Below are 6,470 nucleotides of genomic sequence, written 5' to 3'. Positions count from 1 at the left end.
TCTTCTCTGTTTTTTCTTTTTCTTTCTTCTTTTAGTTTCTTCTCTTGTGGTTTGATCATTTTCTTTAGTGTCATGTTTGGGTTCCTTTCTCTGTATTTTTGTTTATCTGTTTTAGGTTTCTGATTTGTGGTTACCATGAAGTTCATATATATCGACTTATATTTACAGCTACTTGTTTTAAAAAACTTCCCAAATTTGATAAAAAAAACCCTTTATCTACATATCTGAGAATCTCAATGAATCTAAATGGTATAAACATAGAATCACATTTAGACATATCATAGTGCAACGACTGAAAGCCAAAAATAAAGAGAAATCTTGAAAGCAACAAGAAAAAAACAACACACCACACAGAGAGCATTAACAATACAGAAATAAACAGCTGACTTCTCATCAGAAACAAAGGAGATCCAAAGGCAGTGAAATGACACAAAGTTCTGGGGAAAAACAAACCTGCCAATAGCCAACAAAATTATTCTTCAAAAATTGTAAGATAAAATAAAGACATTCCTAGATCTACAAAAGCTGAGAGAATTCATTGCTAGCAGTCTTTCTTTCACTTTGAGGAATACTAAACAAAGATCTAACAGAAAGGGAGGAAATGACAGAAGATGTTAACTCAGATTCACAGGAAAGATGCTGACCACAGGAAATGTTAAATAAGTAGCTATGTAAAACAGTCTGCATATGTATTTTCCCATCTTTTATATTCCCTTAAAAATGTAAGAATGTTTAAATCAATAATGAAATAATTATAACACCATATTTTTGAGTGTATACTATATATATGAAAATATATACATTAAGATATATATTTGACAATAAATAGTATATTTGATAATAACAGTACAGAAGGAGATAATGATGCAATATGGAGCAAATTTGCTTTATTTACCCCAGGGACAATTGCAGCAGCAGGCTGGTGTGAGAGTAGGAGTGGTGAATTTATCCTGCATGAGGTCCAGCTCATTTCATGTCATTTCATTATTTCATTTCATTTCATTATCCAGAGGTTAATAACAACTTTGCTATTCATTTAAAATAAACATTTACTAAGAACGTCATTAAAAAAATCAAATGCAGAGAGACTTATGCTTAAAAACATCAACCTGCCGCATCCCTCCCACTCCCACTTCTGCTTCCCAGAGCCATTTTAAACACTTTTACCTGTTTTTTCCAGGTGATTTCAACTCTATTTCTAAGTGACACATTTATATCACTGTTACTTACTTGATCAGATTTAGACATTTTAGTTCACTTATACCACATACTCCCACTTTTCTCTCTTTCCAGTATGGTTCTATTATCACTTTTGGTTTCTGTATTGGTCAGACTGTACTTTTAGTACTTGATACATCAGAGTCATGCCTTACTTTGTAAAATGAAGATATTACAAAGAGAAGAGAGCTTTCCTTTAAGTCCCCTCTTCCCTTAACCTTTTAACTGTTTTTGATGTGTATTTTTCCTTTAACACTATAATGATTGATGACATTTGCTTTCTCTTTTGCAGCCATGATTAAATCTTCCATGTTTGTTTACAGGTTCATGGTACATGTGGAAACTCAATAGTCAGTATTTACATTATTAGAGAAAACAGAGTTCTCTCCTTGAACTTCACTGTGTTGCCTTCACCATAACCTCATTTCCCCACTGCCGCAATCTCTTCATTATGTTGATTTTGTTAAGTTCTGTTTCCTAGAGACCTCTCCTCTGTCTTCCCAACCCAGTATGGATTGGGTGCCCTGACTTGCTGCACAGTTGTCATCCTTACACTTTTTTCACTGTTCTCCTATGTTAGAGCCATTGTTTCCTGGATCACATGTCCTTTTCTTTCCTGTGTTATGACTCCACTTGTGTATTCCATTCTCTAAGAGGGAATGATAGACTAAGTTATCAGTTCTTTCATATTAGTAAATATATCTTACCCTCCAGCTTGCATTATGATTTAGAAGGTTGTAGAAATCTAGGTTAAAAATCATTTTCCCGAAGAGCAGTGGTCAGCAAACTTCTGTAAAGGGCCAGATAGTAAATATTTTAGGCTTTGTGAGCCATATGGTTTCTGTTGCAACTCAACTCTGCCTTTGTAGCATGAAAGAAGTTATAGACAAGAGGTAAATGAATGAGCCTGGCTGTGTTCCAGTAAAACTTCATTTTGAAAAAAGGCAGCAGGCTGGATCTGGCCCACGGGGTGTACTTTGCCAATTCCTTCTTTAGAACTTTGAAGCTGTGTTTTGTTGTATTCTTTTTTTTTTTTAATTTATTTATGTATTTATTTTTTATTGGCTGTTTTGGGTCTTCGTTGCTGCGCGGACTTCTTCTAGTTGCGGCGAGTGGGGGCTACTTGTCATTGTGGTGCCCAGACTTCTCATTGCAGTGGCTTCTCTTGTTGTGGAGTATGGTCTGTAGGTGAGAGCCTTCAGTAGTTGTGGCTCATGGGCTCTAGAGCGCAGGCTCAGTAGTTGTGGCACACGGGCTTAGTTTCTCCATGGTATGTGGGATCTTCCCAGACCAGGGCTCGAACCCGTGTCCCCTGCATTGGCAGGTGGATTCTTAGCCACTGTGCCACCAGGGAAGTCCTTTTTGTTGTATTCTTGCAGCTAGTGTTGTGAATGAGAAGTCTAATGCTGGATTAATTCTTGTTTCTTTGTATGTGACTTCCTTTTATATTTTTATTTTTCTCTAACTAGGAACATTTAGAATACTCTCTTTAATTTTGTTCTAAAATTTCACAGTAATATGTACAAGTGTGGGTCTTTACTCATTAACTTTTGGGCACATGGGGGAATATTTTAGTCTGAAAATCTGAGTGCCTCTTCAAACCAGGGAAATTCTCCTCTTTCATTTTATACTTATCTCTGTTCCATTGTCTCTAATCTTTTTTCTGGAACTTTTATTAATCTGATGATGGGCCATTTGGATTAACCTTCTTTGTGTCTAATCTTTTCTCTCTCTCTTTTAAAAAAACGTTTATTTATTTTGACTGCAGCAGGTCTTAGTTGCAGCATGCAGACTTCTTAGTTGTGGCATGCAGACTCTTAGTTGCAGCATACCTGTGGGATCTAGTTCCCCAACCGGGGACTGAACCTGGGCCACCAGCATTGGGAGCTCAGAGTCTTACCCACTGGACCACCAATGAAATCCCTTTTCTCGCTTTTTTGAGGAGGAGTTCTTTGACTTATTTTTTGAGAGGTTTCCTTAACTATGTCTTTCAAAACTTTTATTGATTTTTGTTTTTTGGCAGTAACATTAAAAATACCTCTTTCTTGCTCTCTAATCTTCCTTCTTCTCCCCCACCTTTTTTTTTTCTTTTTTTCTTTTTTTTTTGCCAGAATAGTTTTACCACAAAGCTAATGTTGCTGGGAGTTGTAGAATGTTCTAAGTGGGCAGGTAAATCTATGTTACAATCAGGAAACAGTTCTATGCAATCATTTCTGGCTGAATAGGTCTCAAAAGAGAGGGATTGGAATCTCTAAGATTATGTAATTTAAATGGTGACATATTTCTCATATATAAATATTCATTTTTGCACCAAGTTTTTTATTTCCAAGTTTGTATTTTAAAAAAGATCCCCGGTATTGATTAAGCTTTAGGTTATACAAAACCTAGATTTTTATCTTAGTTTAATTTCTCTGAGGCTACTAATTAGCATTTTTCTAAGTTATTTTCTGCCTTTTTGTTTGTTTGTTTTATCTGTTTCCCTGAAGTTATTTTGTAGTCAGAGTATTATGTTTTTTTCCCACAAATGTCTGGTGATCCTTGGTTTTCCATTCGTATTCCAAAGTGGGAAAATAGAAAAGCTGACCATGCGTTCTAAACGTTTTCTTTTAGAGCACCTGAAGGTGGGGGGCTGTCTCTGGGGTGCTGACCCCCAGCTACTTCAGTTTTCCCCAGAGAGTTTACTCCATTTTTAAAGGGAAGAATTCCCCACTTTTTTTTCTTCCTTAAGGAAAAACACCTGGCTGTCAGGAGAGGACTGACTGTTTCTCTGCAGCCTCTTGTTTTTAGGGCCTGCACCTCCCTTCCACCATCCGATGCACCAAATATAGCATTTCTGAATCTTACCAACACACCAAGTAGACACCTCGCATTGGTACAGGCTTTGTGTGTGTGTGTGTGCGTGTGTGTGTTTTAGGCTGCACCTTTCTTTGTTCTTCATCATCAGTAGCTATTCCTTCTCATGCTTTGTGTCGTCCAGAAATTTATTGAATCCCTTATTTGCTGATAGTAATCCTCCTGTTCTCTCAGCTGTAGGTTTACGATGCTCTAACAGGACCTTAGCAGATAGAGAAAATTAATCTGTACTCAACTACACCTTGACCTTGGAGCCCTGTGGAGCTTTAATATCCTCACCAACCAACTCATAGCTTAATAGACGGGTCAGCTTTAGCTGCCTATGCTTTTAGGATTTTTTTCAGGATTTCCTCTGAAAACAGAACAAAACAAAACAACAATTCACTTTTTGAGTTAAAACCTCATTTGTTTATATCTTGTTTTGAAAGACATTCAGCATCCATTTTATCTCCTTTATATCTTCAAGAAACCCTCATTGTTTCTCTCCAAGCCATCTGGCTTCCCTGCATTGTCATATTTATTCATATTTTATACTGTGTTATTTCAGAGGGATTTGTGGTGGGAAGAAAAGGAAATGTGTATGCTTAGTCAGCCATCTTCAATTTGAACGCGGAACTTTCAAATTTTTAAATGCTATAATTCAATAGCTTTTTATCTTTTCATAAAAACCATATAGCCTATAAATCAGAAAGCTTTCAGAAAAAGCAGTCTAAAAATAAAATTATGCCCACACATTTAGAGAAGTTCCTAATTAACATCTCTTTAAAAACATTTGATCCTGAAGGCATAATCTAAAACTTCTTATCAATTACATACTATTTTTGACTTATTTTCTTCTCATACAATATATATTCTCATCTGTCCCTTCCTCTTTTTGTTTGATATTTAACTCCTTCATATTGTATGATTCAAGACCTTCCCATCTTTCTTTGAAATTTTACTGTATTTTAACTTCTTTTCTTCTTCTTTTTATTTTTAAATTAAAAAAAATTTATTTATTTTTGGCTGCATTGGGTCTTCGTTAGTGCACATGAGCTTTCTCTAGTTGCCGCTAGTGGGGGCTACTCTTTGTTGCAGTGCTTGGGCTTCTCATTGTGGTGGCTTCTCTTGCTGCAGAACACGGGCTCTAGGCGCATGGGCTTCAGTAGTTGTGGCACTAGGGCTTCAGTAGTTGTGGCTGGTGGGCTCTAGAGCACAGGCTCAGTAGTTGTGGCGTAGGGGCTTAGTGGCTCTGTGGCATGTGGGATCTTCCCAGACCAGGGCTCAAACCCGTGTCCCTTGCATTGGCAGGTGCATTCTTAACCACTGTCCCACCAGGGAAGTCCCGTAGGTTCTTGTCTTACATGACTCTTCTGCCAAAGACATTGACATTTTAGGTCAACTAGAATCCATTGAAAATTACAAGAAATATTCTGTGTACTATGTTATTTAAACTGAAAGGAAAATATAGTGTTTTGCTGAGTACTCTCAGATCTGTATATATCCATGAATTAGAGATTTTTTTGAATGCATGCAATGTGCCAGCCATACTTTAGGTTTAAAAGTAACCAAGTGACCAGTGACCAAGACAGAAAAATGCTTGACCATGTGATTTTACATTCTAGTGGGAGACAGTCAATAAGATAAATAGGTAAAAGATATGTGTATTAGGGCTCTCTAGGGAAACAGACCAATAGGATATATACATATAAAGAGATTTATTATAAAGAATTGGCTGATGCAATTATAGAAGCTGACAAGACTCAAGATCTGCAGAGTGAGCTGGCAAGCTAAGATCCAGTGGAGCCTATGGTTTAGTTCTAGTCAGGGTCCAGGAGAGCCAAAGACATAATCCCATTCCAAAAGCTGGCAGGTCTGAGATGCAGGAAGAGCCTGTGTTTCAGTTTGAGTTTGAAGGCAAGAAAAAGCCAATGTCCCTACTCAAAGACAGTCAAGCAGGAGGAGTTCCCTCCTGTTCAGGAGAATCCATCTTTTGTTCTACTCTGGCCTTTGACTAATTGGACAAGCCCAGTGCATATTAGGGGATGACAATCTGGTTTACTCAGTCTACCTGTTAAAAAATTGGAATCTTGAAAATAAAAACAAATTAGAGATGAAACTGGCCCTGAGGCTTAGAACATGTTCTACTCATGCGGTTGTAATGTAGAGTCAAGGAACTGACTAGCATTGTGGAGATTCATAATGAAAGACTACAAAACAAATTTGACTGTGGACATGGCCCTGAAATTGTGTTCATTTAAAGCATTTAAGTCAATGATGGGCTGTAACCAGCAGTGTCTCTTGAAGTGAATGGAAACTATGCCAGATTGGTTCTAGACCAAGTCCACACTGAATCAGGTACAGCCCCAGAGGCTCTGAGAACCTGGATAATCAACTATGTGTGTTTTTTTTTTATTGGA

Source organism: Hippopotamus amphibius, chromosome 10, assembly GCF_030028045.1.
Source record: "Hippopotamus amphibius kiboko isolate mHipAmp2 chromosome 10, mHipAmp2.hap2, whole genome shotgun sequence".
Classification (NCBI taxonomy): domain Eukaryota; kingdom Metazoa; phylum Chordata; class Mammalia; order Artiodactyla; family Hippopotamidae; genus Hippopotamus; species Hippopotamus amphibius.
Note: the sequence above shows the minus strand (reverse complement) of the source record.